At 40.7% G+C, this 16986-nt stretch overlaps 1 long non-coding RNA gene across 2 annotated transcripts in view; it reads left to right on the top strand.

Moving 5' to 3' along the window:
- Positions 1-16986, top strand: part of LOC143686108 (uncharacterized) — a 70932-nt gene that overhangs the window by 20515 nt on the left and 33431 nt on the right. Inside the window, exon 3 of one of the 2 annotated variants that reach the window (XR_013176905.1) lies at positions 13008-13150. The exons of the other annotated variant lie outside the window; for it this stretch is intronic. This is a non-coding gene — a long non-coding RNA (uncharacterized LOC143686108). Of the gene's footprint in view, positions 1-13007; positions 13151-16986 lie in introns of those variants that run through there. 2 annotated transcript variants of the gene reach the window in all.

Below are 16986 nucleotides of genomic sequence, written 5' to 3'. Positions count from 1 at the left end.
CTTATTGGGTTTCCCTTGTATGTGATGGATTGTTTTTCTCTTGCTGCTTTCAAGATCCTCTCTTTCTCTTTGACCTCTGACATTCTAACTAGTAAGTGTCTTGGAGAACGCCTATTTGAGTCTAATCTCTTTGGGGTGTGCTGCACTTCTTGGATCTGTAATTTTAGGTCTTTCATAAGAGTTGGGAAATTTTCAGTGATAATTTCTTCCATTAGTTTTTCTCCTCCTTTTCCCTTCTCTTCTCCTTCTGGGACACCCACAACACGTATATTTGTGTGGTTCCTATTGTCCTTGAGTTCCCTGATACCCTGTTCAAATTTTTCCATTCTTTTCCCGATATTTTCAGTTTCTTTTTGGAATTCAGATGTTCCATCCTCCAAATCACTAATTCTATCTTCTGTCTCTTTAAATCTATCGTTGTAGGTATCCATTGTTTTTTCCATCTTTTCTACTTTATCCTTCACTTCCATAAGTTCTGTGATTTGTTTTTTCAGTTTTTCTATTTCTTCTTTATGTTCAGCCCATGTCCTCTTCATGTCCTCCCTCAATTTATCGATTTTATTTTTGAAGAGGTTTTCCATTTCTGTTCGTATATTCAGCATTAGTTGTCTCAGCTCTTGTATCTCATTTGAACTATCGGTTTGTTCCTTTGACTGGGCCATATTCTCAATCTTCTGAGCGTGGACCATTATCTTCTGCTGCTGGCATCTGGGCATTTAGTCAGATTTCCCTGGGTGTCGGACCCAACAAGGTTGTAAGATTTTTCTGTGAAATCTCTGGGTTCTGTTTTTCTTATCCTGCCCAGTAGGTGGCGCTCGTGGCACACGTTTGTCTCAAGTGTTTGGAATGGATCCCCCTGGTCACCGATCTCCACGGCCTGGGGATTTCCGATCCAATTCTCTCCGTTGGTTCAGGGGCCGCGCATGGTGGGGGCCTCAGCCGCCGTGGCTTGAGGGGACCCTGTGGCTGGTTGCTGGCTGCAGCGGGCCCGGGGAATTCGCCACCGGACCAGGAAGTAGCCCGCGGGGGAGGGGCGTCGGTCACTGGCCGCCACGGCCTGGGGAATTCCCCACCGAACCAGGAAGCCGCCCGCGGGGGGGGCCACCGCGGCTTGGGTACCCCTCTGATCCGAGACTCGTAGCCGCGGACTCGAAGCCGAGACTCGAAGCTGCCCTCAAAAGAGGGGCGCCGGCCGCCTCGGCTTGGGAAACTTGCCTCTCCGAGACTCTCAGCCGACCCGGGAAGGAGGGAGGGAGTAGCTCCGACCGCCGCAGCTCGCCAATACCTTTTGATTATCTGGTCAGCATTCTCTGGGATGCATCCAAGCATTACATTAATCTATACAGAATTACAGGCCCTCATTGCCATTCTGGGTTACATGTGTTTGGGTTGTTTAAATGATCTATCCAGACAGGTTGAATTAGATTATGTGCTACAGAAACTTTAGGTTCTGGACAAAATAAACCTTCTTTCTTTGGTCTCATAGAGTAGGAGAAATTCTCAAAACATACAATGTCTTCCTTACCCCTATATTATGAATTACCTTAATCCCAACCTGATTGGCTTCTTTCTTATATCTAATTGAAGCCAGTAGATATCTTATATCTAATCTTTTTCAATTTCTTTAACAATTGTTGTATGTGGCAATGCCATCCTTCAGAACTTGCAGAATTCCTACGCTGAGTCTTAGGTTTCACACAGGTACTGAGAGTTCCAGAGAAATACCAGGTTATACATATATAGCACAGCCTCTCAAAATATAGAAATAACAATTACCCCTCTGGATTAAATGTAACTGCTATAAAAGCTTAGAATCTAGGCCCCAATTTTCTTATAAGTATTTTCTAAATGAGACCATACAGTGTTTGCTCTTTTGTTTCAGGTTTATTTTGCATCCCATAATGTCCCACAGGTTCATTCACAATATTGCATGCTTCACATCTTCATTCCTTTCTGTAGCAGCACCACTGTTCGCCATTCTACTTCTCAGCCAGTGTATCCTTCAGCCACCTCCATCCATTTGACATCTTACGGAATGTCCAAAGTCAACAGTCTATCAACACTCTCAACTTTAGACACTTTTCATTACTCTCAAGAGAAAAATAATTGATGAATCCACCCTCAGCAAATAGAAAATTCACACCTCCCATTAACTCTTGTCCGTCCCTGCCATTATTTACCCCTGGTATTGCTGTGGTACTGTTGATGTCATCTGCTAAACATAGCCCATAGTTTCTGGACAAAATAAACCTTCTTCGTTTGGTCTCGTAGAGTAGGAGAAAATCTAAAAACATACAATGTCTTCCGTACCCCTATATTATGAATTACCTTAATCTCAATCTGATTGGCTTCACGTTTATATCTAATTGAAGGTGATCTCTTTTTCAATTTCTTTAACAACTGTTGTATGCGGCAATGCCAACCTTCAGAACTGCAGAATTCCTGCTCTGAGTCTTAGGTTTCACACAGGTAATAGCGGTTTTCCCCCTATACTGCAATATTATATACTCTTTGTACAAGATTCAAACCTTTGAAGTAGTTCATGCAAGAATTTATTTATATTTGTAGTGTTAATTGGTGGAACACATGGGTCTATACAATCCCTTTTAATCATGTTCGCCTTCAATATGACAATGTTACTTACAGACCCACTAATGAACTGCTTTCACATCTATCCATTCCTTTACATTTTAGTTCAACCTCATTAGCTAACTGTTCACCCATCTCTAGCTTCCATGCATCTCTAAGTCCCCTATATTCTGTATTATAAGCCTCGAATTTACCTGTACCATGGTCAAGAAAGTGAAATCATAGCACAACTATCCTTTTGTATCTGACTTATTTCACTCAGCATTATGTTCTCAAGGCTCATCCATCTTGTCATGTGCATCAGTACACCATTTCGTGTTATTATTGCATAATATTACATTGTATGTTGTGCCTGTTTGAATCTTGTGTACACTAGAAAAGCCATGTCCTTTAATCTTCATTCAATATTGCTGCATGGGAGCTTTTTGTTTGTTCCCATGAAGATGTGACCCACCCAATTGTGAGTGGTAACTTTTGATTAGATGGTTTCCATGGGGATGAATCTCTACCCATTCAAGGTGGGGTTGCTTACTCAAGCTCTTTAAGAGGGAAACATTTTGGAAAGAGCCACCGGAGCCCACACAACCAGAGACCTTTGGAGATGAAGAAGGAAAATGCCCCTAGGGAAGCTTCATGAAACAAGAAGCCTGGAGAGAAAGCTTGTAGACTTTGCCATGTTTGCCATGTGCCTCTCCAGTTGAGAGAGAAACCCTGAATTTCATTGGCCTTCTTGAACCAAGCTATTTTTCCCTGGATGCCTTAGATTGGACATTTCTATAGCCTTGCTTTAATTTGGACATTTCCACAGCCTTTGAACACGTTAAATTTTCAACTTAATAAATCCCCCTTTTTAAAAGCCACTCCATTTCTGCTATATTGCATTCCGGCAGCTAGCAAACTAGAACAAGTAGTGATACTTGAAACCCTGAAGTTGGTGGTCATTTCTTGCACAGTGGCAGGGAACTAATATACCTACATGGAACATAAGCTTCCTGAGGCCAGGCTTCTGGTGTGTCCTGCATCACTATATATCACTGGTGCCTAAGACAGTGCCTAGCAGATATCAGGCATTCCAAACATATTGATTAATTAAGTAAGTGACTCACTGATGGACAACAGTATTAGATGCCTGAGTAGCCGATCACTTACCTGGGTTTTAATCCAGTTCATTGTCTCATGATTGGATTAACCTTGGGCAGTTTCATCAGTTCTTCAGCCTTAATTATTGGAAAACAAGTTGACTTGATTTTCTCAGTGGTAGTTTTGTTGTAATAGACAGGAAGGACATACACAAGACTTTGTTTCTCTTCATTTTATGAGTTGAATTACCTTGAGTTTCAATTTTTTCCATTTGGAAGTTATGGGGCACCATAAAATGGATATAATTAATTTTTTCAAAAAATGACTTTGACATTGCAGCATAAAAGCATTATAAGTTTCATTGTTTCTTTTCCAGGGCTTGTCATTCTTCAAACCACCACCTCATGAGTTCTGTTATAGAAATCATCTGGAAATAAAATATGCCATTCTACCACAAGAGGGTGTATTTAACCTTTGTAGGCAATGACACTTAATATTTAAAGCCTCTTTTCATAGACATGGACTTTTCAGATGGTTTATTATATGAGATCAATTCCAAATGTCATCATCAAATTCTTTAGGAAAGTTATTTGTGTGTGTGTGCGCGTGTGTGTCCAGGAAGTCTATATATCCATCTCATATGTTTTCTGATGACGATGGAATGGGAACCATATTTTGACAACATATTCCAAACAATAAAGCATTGGGCATTAAAACAAGAAATTATCCCACGAAGAGGACAAGGGTTTCCATTTGGATTCCATTAAAAAAATTGACCTCAAAAATATTGCTGCAAAATATGTCTTGCCTATTGGAGCAAGTTGAATGGCTCGTGGGTATAAAATCCAAGACCAGAGTACTAAGAAGCTGAAGGAGATGCTTTTCTTTCTAAATTTCTCCATTGATAATTCAGATTTTTTCCCTTCTTCTCAAAATTCTACCTTTTGTCCCTTTCTCTAAACCAGAGAAATTCCAGTTCAGATTTTCCATCCCAGGTGGGAAGACCTATTTGTTCTGTCTCACAAGATACTTACTAGCTTATGCCAAACTGTGATATATACTGTGCCTTATCTTGATATTTTCTGCCTCCTTATTTCTTCAACGCTACAACAGTAGAAAGAGCAGAGGCTTGGGGTCAGACAGACTTGAACTTGAATCCTTTCCTATTGTCTACCAATTGGGCTACCATGGACAAAAAATTTAAGGTTACTGGGTTTCAATTTTTTCATTTGAAAATTAGAGAATCTGGTAGTCAAGTCACAAAATTGTTGGGGCATTTAATGAAATGACATCAATGTGGCAGTATACTTTTTGTGTATACGGTGGTTTTTGCTTTCCCCTCTGTTTTTTCCCCTTTCCTGCACCCATTTCACAAAACTAAACAGCTCTTTTATGCTTCTGTGCTCTGGAAAAGGATTTCATTTATAGTAGAAGTTACTTGCAAACCACATCCCTTCCCAGCTGCTACGTTACTGAATCCTGAGCTCATTGAAGAAATTCCACTGAGTGCCTTTGAAGGCTACCAGTAAAGAAGGAGAGTGGGAAGGAGAGGGAGATTATCAATTTGTTCCTGTAATAAAAGGAAAAGTTTAGAAGCCAAGGTGGAGTACAAGAGCAAACCTACTTCATCCTAAAGTGTCAAGACACACAGGTGGGTAAGATCAGCCTTTTCCAGAATGCTTAGTCGGCTAGAGCTTCAGTTCTGAGACTGCAACCTGGACACAGATTCTTAGAGCCACCAAATCTCTACAAATCATTACAGATTCAGACAATCAGGGTTTCAGCAGGGCTATGATGAAATGGGAGCTAGAAGCCCATCCAGCCGTTGCTAGGTATTGCACAAATCTTGACTCTGTTCAATTTTTGGAGGGGTGAGGGCTCCTGAAGTGACTGAATTTTCTGTTGATCTGGTGGCAAGCATCAGGACTCAAAGTCAGATGTTATTGGACTTAAAGAAAATGGAGAAATGGGTAATTTCTGCAGCTCTGAGTTTGTGGACTGAGAGTCATTCATGTTATTTGCAAACCCTCAAATAGGACCGAACAATTGGAAAGTTCATGGTAAAGCTACCACTTATTTGTCTTCTTGAGCAAGTTGCTCAACATTTCTTGGTCCCAGCTCTCTTTCCCGATGGTAAGACTCTACAGTCCATATATCGCTGCAGGAGACTCTTTTCTACAGTCCATATATTGCTGCAAACTCTAACTTATTCTCATTTATTCGCAAGTATTATTAAGTATGTACTCTATGCCAGGAACTGTGGTGATAGACTGGAGAAATAACAGTGAACAAAAATAATCATAGTCTCTGCCAGAGTGGAGGTTACAGTTTGGAGGTAAATAAAGATGCTAGTATACACACACAATGTAGCATTCCAACTGTTTTAGTTTGCTAAAGCTTCCAGAATGCAATATACCAGAAACAGATTGGCTTTTACAAAGGGGATTTATTAGGTTTCAAATTTACAGTTCTAAGGCTATGAAAATGTCCAAATTAAGGCATCCACCATGTCTCTGAAAAAGACCAGTGGCATCCGGGGATCCTCTGTCACATGGGAAGGCATATGGTGAAGTATGCTGGTCCTTTTCTCCAAATGTCTCTGGACTTCTGTGTGTCCTAGCTTGTTTTTCCTGGGGCATTTCTGTCTCTGAGCTCTCTCTAAAATGTCTCTGCCTTTTGTTCCCTCATTAAGGATTGCAGCAAGGAAATTAAGACCCATCCTAAATGGGCCAGGTCACATCTCCATGGAAACAACCTAAGCAAAAGGTCCCATCCATAACAGGTTTGCCCCCCACAAGAATGGTTTGGAAGAACTTAGTCTTTTCTGGAGTACATAACAGATTCAAACCACCACTCCAAGTATAGTGAGTGTTTGGAAATACATGTGATTGTGGAGTGAAGTATTTTGAAATAGTTGAGGAAGTTTTGCTAAGACATGGTGAAGGCTTGGATTTGAAGGATAAGGGAGAGGGCATGTTAAAAAAAATCTAGATTTTGGCTTGAATGCCTGGATGGATGGTGGTGCTATTCCCTGAGGAGGGAATCCTGTATAAGAACTCATTTTGGTGGAAAGATCATCAAACTGAATATTCTGCATTTGTCCCTCTAATTCTAGTCTTAATTCTGTTTCACTCTGATCTGAGCTCCAGGAGGCTGGCCTTTATGGACTGCCTCAATAGGCTCCCACATTTTCTTCTTGAGTTTGCCAGTGGGCAGGTAGTCATAGGACAGGAGGAGAATGATATCAGAATGTTTATTCCACCACCTCCCTCTTTGCTAAGCCATGAATTGGCAGTGGCTGTAGATTTCTACCAAAGGCCACAGCTCCCATAGCTACTGCTCCTTCTCCTGGTTCAGATAACTACTCTCTCCCCATCTCCCTTCCATGCCAGTTAGGATCAGGGAACTTAAACATTCTTTGTTGGTTTCCCTCAACCCTAGCCCACTCCTTAGTAAATTTCCTCTTCACTAAATTCTTCTTAATTACCCCATTGGAGGATACCATTTCTTTCCTGCTGAGATGTTGACTGACACATTAATGAATTAACTATTGAGTATGAGACATTCGAGTAGCTAGATCAAGCTGGTATATGGGAATACGGGACAAGAGTTCAGAGAAGAGGTCCAGGCTGGAGATAGAATGTACTAGTCATCTATGTGTAGGTGATACATGAAGCCATAGGCATGGATAATAGAAAAAGAATATAGAGTGCAATGAGAAGACCTAGGACCAACCTTTAAAAATGCCAACATGTTTGGTTGCAAAAAAAGAGCATAATCCTGGGAGTGCGACGGTAGTTCAGTGGTAGAATTCTTGCCGCCATGTGGGAGATCTGGGTTCGATTCCCTACCCATGTACTTCCCAAAAATAAACAAGCAAACAAAGAAAGAAAAAACAAATAATTCAACAAAATGGTGCTGCAATAATGGGATACTCACATGGAAAAAAGAATGAAATGTGACCCTGCCATACAGCACATAATAATAATAATAATAATAATAATAAAAGCATGATCCTGCGAAGGAGGCAGAGAAGAACTAGTAGAATGTCCAGAAGGTGAGAGAGTGTTTCAAGAAGAAGATGGTGATTAACATGAAACATTGCTGGGAAATTAAACAAAATAAAGGATTGATAAACATTGCTTATAGTGGCAAAGAGATGTTTTGATGACCTTTTGGGAAATGAGGGAGATGGAAGCCACTTTACAATATATTGAGAAAGCGTGTTAGGTGAGAAATTGGAGATCAGCAGTTTAGGAAACATTTTTAAGAAGTTGGGATGGAAGGAGGAGGAGAGAAATAGGGTGAAAGCTGGAGAGGACATAAGAAGTTGGGTGAAATTGTTGTGTTTTGTTTGTTTGGTTTTGGGTTTTTTTTTTTTGTAAATGGAGGAGTTGAGTTCATAATGTCTAGAGTAAGCCAATTGAGAGAAGATTAGAAATATAATTCAAAATGAGGTTTAATTTCCCAAATAGCTATGATGTTATGTGACAGTAGCATAGCAGAAGAAATAGGAATGATTGAACTTCTAAGTATTTGGAGATATTTGGACTGGTGGATGAACACATCCTAATTGTGCTGGAAGAAAGATGTGAGATGAGGGTAGGAGGTATAGACTTTCTTCAGAGAAAATGGGCATTCTGTAACAGGCATGTGCTGTCATTCTTCATAACTCATTCAAAGTCACATCAAAAGTATCAGGTCTTCCTTACTGTTGTGGCATTAGGGTTACTAAAAAATGATTAGAAACTGGAAAATCCAAATTTAGGATAAAAGAGTAATGAAATGAAGTCAAACTTTCAAGTGACCCAAATGAGTTCTTAAACCAAACATAGACGTCAAGTCCAGAGAGGGTAAGGAAGTGCCATAATTGGGACATTCCAACTGGAAGGAGGAATGATTGGAGAAAAGAAGCCCAGCAGAAAGACAAGAACCACAAGTGTGCCTGAGAAGGGAACAGGGTTTTAATCTGGTGGAGCAGCAGGCCTGAAGGCAGATTTTTACATTTCTAGGGAGAGATGCCTTGGTCAAATTTAGAGATAGAGAAGAGATGATTAAGTTGATGAAAAGAAAGAAATTTAAGGATGTTGACCAGGACATGGTCTTGATTCTTAGAAACCAGAAGGTTAAGGAGAGGTACAAGGAGAGAAGCTATATAGAAGTGATAGAAAGACTCTGAAGGAGGAAGTTGGAAAAGCTCAGGTGAGATGCCTGCAAATTCCTGGGGAGGGAGATGGAGTCCCTAGAGAGTGAGGACCACAGCAAGAACAGGCTGGCCTCATAGACCCTTCTCCAAATCAGGGGAATATATGGTGCTCGTTTTGCTAGCTAATTGATATGGCAGCTCTCATTGCTGTCTCTACATCTTTGTGTCTTGATTTCCCAATTGTCCCACCAGAATTGGGAAATGATGCTCAGCCTCTGCAATTCCCAGCCTAACAGACATGCTTGGTTGGATAGAAAGTTTGAGTCCCTAGTGCCAGATTATCCCAGCCACCCAGCCCTGACTTCAACTCAGAACTCTGCTGAGGACAAAGATGGCCAACATAAAACCGTGGCCACAAAACGTGCTCATGAGGACAATCCACAAAGACAAGCCTTTCTTGTCTCTGGCTAAAGGCTTTTGCTAAAGAAAAGCACCCTCATTCTCATTTCTGGCAGAAGGTAGAAAATATGGGTACCAACTCTAGGCAGAAATAGTGTTCTTTTTCCTGCAGAGGATCATAGGTTACGTGAGAAGGGTTGACAAGGTCCCTTCATTTCACACATAGGAATGATGTGCATTTCCATTGAGAAAGTAGGGGTCATTTGTTCTAGGGGTACTTGTGAAAAAGACCTATTTTAGAATATAGCTATTATTCTAGATATAATTTTCAGTGAGACTGGGACCATTTATATGCCCCTTTTGGTGGTTCTCGCTACCATAATTCTGTTTGACCACTTTCAACAAATGTCTACATTGCCTTAGTTATAGGACAGAAAAGATTTAAAAGTTCCTTTTTTTATTTTCTTTTTCCCAAAGGGGCACAAGAGACAGATTCCATTTTGTGTTGTATTAGCTCATTTAAAATGCAAGTATTGAGAATTTGGGGCATTCTAATGGTTTGTTTCAAATTTTACTGAAAAATTTGATTCAACATTTACATATATACCTGACAACCAATGTAAATTTTTTTATCTTCCTCTCCTACCTTCTTCCATTATCCCCAACCGTTTCTACTGACACTTTGATGAGTATCCTAACACTTTGACCACAGAGGGACTTGACCTTCTGTACCCCACAGATATCTGTTTTCACTTCAGCTCCCCTCTGCACAGCCCTCCTTCAAGGCTTGTGTGTTGACCACGCAGGGGGGCTCTGTTCCCATCATAGCCTGTGGGTGGCTATACATTATAGCTTTACTCACCCTAAATCTCATTGGCACTTGGAGCTCTGAAGCTCTCTGGAGTCTTTAATGCTGAACTTTTTCTCTTTGCTTGTACTATCCTTACCTTCACCTTCTTATCATTAACCCTATTTAAAATATTCTTCTGATTTTTTTTTACCTTTGGCTCCTTGTACTCCTTCATCATCCTGAGTCATCTTCTTTCACCTTCCTCTCTCTTCACAGAAACCCATTTCAGTAATGCCTGGTTTCAATGAAGTCTCCTTCTTCCACCATTTATGACACCTCCAACCCCATTTTAAGCCTGCTGTTGTTCCTGGGAAGTCCCAGACATTATTGGAGAACACACATGTACACACACACATGTGTGTGCTAATTTAGAACACTCCAAACCCATTCTGTTCAATTCAGCAAATGTTATCCAGTATTTTTATGAACAAAGCACCAAGGGCTTCCAGAAGGTACCTGAAGGTTCATTTAGGAGGAAGACATTGTAATAAATGGAAGAGAAGGGTTTCAAAGGAAGAAAACTCATGTAACTCAAAGGAAGAAAAATTACTCCCGAAATTCCGTGCCGCCCTGAACTTGCTTTCAGTTTGGTTTGTTACTATCTTAACTGTGAGCCTTGAGAGTGACTGTTTCTCCTCTTAGCAGTATAGACATGTTTCCTGAACACTCTGGCAAGTCTTGGATTGAACATGAACTCTGATTATGAATTCTCACTCATTAATCTTTTATTTATTGGGCTTAGTTTGCCTCCTGCAGAGAAAATTGCACAACCTGAGCAGCTTATTGGATCCTAATGTGAATATGGCCCATTTCTATTTTTTCTTCTTGTGGCCCCAGCCCTGGAAGAGGTGAAGTAGAAGCATCCTACTTTCTCTTGGTTCTAAGTGACTAAAGAGAGGTGCATGCTGTAGGCATCTTAAATATGGATAACATTGGGCAGTGTGATGGTGGCTCAGTGGCAGAATTCTTGCCTGCCGTGCCGGAGACCTGGGTTTGATTACCCGAGGCTGCCATGTAAAAATATATATATATATATATACATATATATATATACACATATACCCATATATATTTATATATGGGTAATATATGGGCCCTATAAATGTTAATTACCAAGGTGGCTGCGGGTCAGTGGGAATAATGGGGCACAAACCAAATCTCCTAGACTGTTTGCATATTCCCTCTAATTTTAGGATGCCTACATTGGATATCTAACTGTGCATAGAAAGGGGAAAAATACTCCTTTCAGACTATGAAATCTACATCATGTTGGGAAAATGTATACAGACTTGCCTCCTTGGTAACTATGGCAGGCTAAATCTCAAGAATGAGCTGGCTCTTATTTGTAGCTGGGGAGGTGAACGAGAATGTTTATAAAACGTGCAAGGATCTGAGAGGGGAAATTTACTATCAACTGTTTGGAATTTCTTTGTCGGCTTCAGCATGAGGGCTTTAGCGAGGAGAGGTTAGAAATTTACAACTTTCACATGAGCTAGATGCTGCATGACTTATTTTCAGTCACAATGGTTTAAAATGGCATCTGACTCACCGCACTGTTGGCGTCTCTTTCAGTTTCCCACTCATGAGGTTTTGAAGACAGGGTAGGATTAAAACTAAGCCTGATGAACAAGCAGATGCCAGAATGTAGAGCAAGGTGGATGGGGCCTGAGGGACAAAAAACAACAGAGGTTTTTCCCTCATGGCAAACTCAGACTTTTCCTCATCATGAACACTATTCCCTCTGAAACAAAGGGAGGGAGATATTTCCTATCTCACCCCATGCGCTGAGCCTGGGAAGACATTGCTCTTCTGTATAAGTTTAGCCTTTTGTAATCCTGAAGAAACAACTTTCAGAAAACCAACCCAAACCAAAACAGAACAAAAGCAGGCAAAAAGGAAGTAGGCACATCTGACCAAGGCGGGTGACAATGTCATAAGTGCAGTGGGAAGTAGGGGTGTGGGAGCAGCACGTGCTGGGAGTGGTGGGTCCAATGCCTTGGATTTATTTAAGGGGTCCTAGGTCCAGCAGAAGGGGTGAGAGACAAATCCCACCTCTGTACATCAGGACTGTAGGAAGTGAGTGCCTGCCAGATAGAGAGTTGGTCTGAGCTGTGCATATAAGCCTGCCCCCCAGTTGTGGATCTGAGAGGAGATTCAACTGATTCAGAAGCAGGCCTGAATGGGGCTAAAACCAATAAATAATGTTCATCTCTTGAGAATCCAGTTTCTTGAACAAGACCCTCTTTTCTTCATTGAATATGCATAAAAATAAACTAGGAAATTCAACATAGGGGTCTAGGAAAAAATATTGTAGTAGTCTAGCCAGGTTTATGTTTTCAAATGCCATCTGTGGTGGGTTGACTTGTGTACCCAAGTTTGGAAATTTTTTTGTCTCTGTCTACATTTTACTGGGTGCGGACCCATTGTAAACAGGATCTCTTCAAAATATGACTTCCTTTAAGGTGTGGCCCCACTGAATCAGATTTGGGCTTTAATCTGGATGACTGGAGGCCTTTAGAAGCAGAGTGAAAGTCAGATGGAAAGAAACGCTCTGAGTAGTCCTGACTTGTTTGCAAGGCCCAGAGTCTCTGAATGCTTCCAAAGTGCCTTATGCAGCCCATTCATTTTGCTCAGAGGCATGGGGACGTCCCCAAGTAATCATAGCACATAGCAAAGGAGCCAGAGTGGGACACGAGTCTTCTGACTTTCCCTGTAGTGTTTCTTTCCTACTCACCACCATTGCTTACTGACCTTGATAATTACTCTTCATAGAAAGTGGGGGGACCTCTTCAGGAGCCCGGCTGGTCCCCATCACACGATGGGGTATAGAGTGCCATTTACTGGAGGCCTGTGGTTGCCCAGCCTGCTGCTCACTCGCTGTGTGCTGTTGGCCAAGTCGATTCCCTTCCGCCGAGTGACCCTGCTTCTACTCCCCCTTCCCAGTGCCAGTTACAACCTCAGCTCATGGGTGGTCCAGCAACTGTGAGAGCTCAGAATCGCCATAAAGATCTTCTAAGTTAAATCCATCATTCTACAATTACAGATGGAGAAGCAGACCCCCAAAATTTATACCTCAAAATCACAAAACAAGTAAGTAATAGAAGATGCGCTGGCAGCTGGTGAAATTCGAGCAGGAAGACATAGGGGGAGTCTTCTGTGTTTTAGGAATTATATTGTTTGCTTTATTCTTAGACCACAGTGATCACTGGTAATGGGAGGAAACAAGGGGCTGCCTGGACTTGATAGTTCTCAAAGTGACCAATTCAGAAAGTCACATTAAATACACTCCTTGAGCATCTCTGTATGACCTGGTTCTTGATTTGAAAAAGGAGAGGTATTGCGGGGGTGGGGGGCATGCTGAGCACAAAAAATGGGTCATAAAATGCATGTTTTGTTGTCTCATCTTCTATATCAGGTAACTCCCCGATAGTTACCAGGAAGTTCATTCTGTATCCCACTTCATCCTGTTTTATCAGTGGGACAATGTTGGAAGCATGAGGGAGGGGAGATACATTAGCTGCTGGGGGGTTGACCTTAAAGCATGCCCTAGAAGGAGGTGCTGCCCTTCACATCCCGTGTCTTTGGTCCTCTGCCCACAATTTTCTCATCTCTAATGGGGGTTAGGACCCTCCTTGTCCTATAACTTTCTAAGTGATTTTTACTGCTTTATCTCCAATAAATGGAAGAAATTAGCATTTGCTCTTCAGAAATGAGACCTCTGGTCTCTGTTTTCCCTCACAGGAGGAGTTTAAATAATAGCGTTAACATAACAAAGTCCAAAAGGAATTAAACTCTGATGACTTTATCAACTACCTTGCCACACGAAAAGCAGGGTTAAGGCAACAGTCCTTAGCCATTTTTACGACACACAGTGTCCTTTTTAACAAGGTGCAGGCATAAATAGAGAAAAAGGCAAAGACCAAATTTGGCTACGTTTCTTCTGCAGACATTATGAGGTAAACAGTGCTATAATTTATAGCAGTCCATTACTCAACACCTTGGACTCATTGTAACAAATTGGGCTGATGGAAATACAATGCTTGACCTTCCATTCCCTACCCCCACCCACTTCCTCCATCTGCTTATAATATTCACTTCTAAGCACATAAAACCCATTAATGTCTCTAGGAGTTGGCTTGTTTTTTAATCAAGATAAATATGGACAACTTCAGAACAATTAAAAAGGTACTGGGTAAAAATGACTTCAACATATATTTTTCATTCATCATGGATTATAAACAGAGTTGACCTTATTGGTATCATATTCTCCTGTAACCCACTCTCTAAAGGCTTCTAATGTTATTGTTCATTTATCTGTGGCTGCCATTCGGAGCTGTTGACTCTGAACAAATGATTGGTTTACCCATTAAGGACCATTCGATGCTGGGACTTGTGTTCAGTCAACCCAGGATTGCACCTGCCACTGTCATCAACTTTTTAAAAACTGCTTCAGCTTATGGAGCTTGTCATTACACTGGGATGTAGTGCTCCGGGTGTGGTTAACATGGAGGGATCTGCACCAGGCTCGTGGGAATGATGTTGATATGGACACGGCTTTGAGAAGAGGCAGAATGGGGACAGTCCTGGTCCAGTACTTGCCCATCCATTGGTTTTCACACTGCTTAAGACAATGTGGAAGTTGAGTTCTCCAACAAAAATTCCTAAGAATGGAGGAAGCTCAGAGGCTTGTGGGGCCAGACAGGTAATATAAAGAAGCATTTCAGAACAGGTGAGTTTATTATGTGGCCCATGGGGAATGGTGGACTATGGTGCTATTGAGAGCTGATGGTCCCTCTGAAAGGGCACGGCCACAACCCACATCCAACAGATGAAGTCCATGAGGGAGCGTGAACCCAGTAGTGTAAGTTGGAGCCCAAACCTGTGTTTTTGTAAGGAGCTTATCAATTAAAAACATCTAAGAACAAAGAACACCACATGGGCTTTATAAAACTTGTTTGGGGATATCAAATGGATCAACCTTCAACATCTCTTGTATAGAATTTGGGAAGAACAAATCTAGACCCAAGGGAAACATTGTTCAAACTACTTTGGGGAGATATTGTAAAGGAAGAGCTGGATAGAACAAGTGGGGTGTCCTAAGAAGGCACCAGTGGTACGGTAGAGCATTTCTAAGTACCTGTTTAGATAAATAAATGAGTACCCAATTTTCAGGTTCAGCAATGTAAGTCTACCAGTTTTCCCAGTGTGATGGTTAACTTCATGTGCCAACATGGCTATGTTATGGTGTCCAGTTGTTTGGTCAGTCGCGTGCTGGCCTGATTGTGTCTATGAGGGTATATTGTGGGCTTAATCAATTGATTGCATCTAAGGCTAATCGTATCTACAATCAATAAAGGAGCTTACCTTCAGCAATAAGAGGTGTCTCCTAATTCAATCTGTTGGAGTCCTTAAAGAGAGGATTTAAAAATCAAAAGGATTTCAGTGGTCAGAAAGAAAAATCTCTATCTCTATTTAACCAGCTAGCTTCTCCTCAGAAAGCCATTGTCACCTTCATCAGAGTTGTCAACTTGTGGCTTCTCCTGAGGAATTCAACATCACCATTGAATTCCCAGCTTGTAGCCTGCTCTATGGAATTTGGACTTACTGATCCCTATGGTCATGTGAGCCAGTTCCTATAATAAATCCCTTAATAATTTTATATATAACTCCTGCATGTGTTATCCTGTGGATTCTGTTTTTCTGTCCTCAATCTTTATTGTTTTGTCATTTTAAGAATGTTAAATAAGTGGAATTGTAGTGTATATAACCTTTTGAGATAGTTTTTTTCCTTCACTTAAGCATGATACCCTTAAGATCCATTCAGATTGTGTTTATCAGTAGTTTCTTCTTTTTTCATTTCTGAAAAGTATTAGATTGTACAAATGTGCTAGGGTTTATTTAACCATATGCCCAGTGAAGGATGTTTGAATTATTTCCACTTTTTGGCTATTATGAGTGAAACTGCTATGAACATTTGTGTTCAAGTCTTTGGGAGAATATACATTTCCATTTCTCTAGGATAAATGCCCAGAGTGTGGTTGCTGGTTTGTATGTTTACTTTTATAAGAACAGCCAAACTATTTTCCATAGTGGCTGTACTTTTGTACATTCCCACAGCAAAGAGTGAGGATCCAATTTCCCCACATCCTTGCCGGCATTTGGTATTAACACTATTTTTAATTTAGCCATTCTAGTAGGTATGCAGTGATAGCGCAGCATGGCTTTAATTTCCATTTCCCTAAATGACTAATGATGTTGAACATCTTTTCATGTACTTATTTGCATTCCATATCTCTTTTTTGGTGGAACATCTGTTCATGTCTTTTGTCCATCTTCTGATTGGATTTTTGTTTTTTACTGTTGAGTTTTTAAAGTTCTTTATATGTTTTAGTTATTAGTCCTTTATCAGATATGTGGTTTGCGAATAGTTTCTCCAATCCTATAGCTTGTCTTTTAATTCTCTTATTTTTTTGTAGAGTAAAAATTTAAAATTTTGATGAAGTCCAATTAGACAATTTTTTCTCTTATGAATTGTGCTTTTGGTGTCATGTTTAATATCTTTTTGCCTTAGATTTTGTTTTATTATCATATTCTTTGTCCTTTCAAAAACTGTTCGAAGTGAACAGTCATATTCAGTTATCTACTTCATTTGTTCTAAAACTCCTATGGATACATTGCCTAGTATTTGCTCAAGGTCCCCTTTATGAAATCCTAGTGCAGGATACTTTCAGAGCAGTGCTTTTCAAACTTCAATTAGCATATGAATCATCTGGGGTCTTGTTAGAATGCAGATTCTGATTCAGTGGGTGTGGGGACAGCTTGAGATTCTTCATTTCAAACAAGCTTCCAGTTAATAGTGATACTAATGCTTCAAGGACCACTTTTAAGCAACAAAGTTTTAGAATCCAACATCCTCTGATAT

Source organism: Tamandua tetradactyla, chromosome 6, assembly GCF_023851605.1.
Source record: "Tamandua tetradactyla isolate mTamTet1 chromosome 6, mTamTet1.pri, whole genome shotgun sequence".
Lineage (NCBI taxonomy): Eukaryota > Metazoa > Chordata > Mammalia > Pilosa > Myrmecophagidae > Tamandua > Tamandua tetradactyla.
This window is presented reverse-complemented; position numbering and strand designations above follow the sequence as displayed.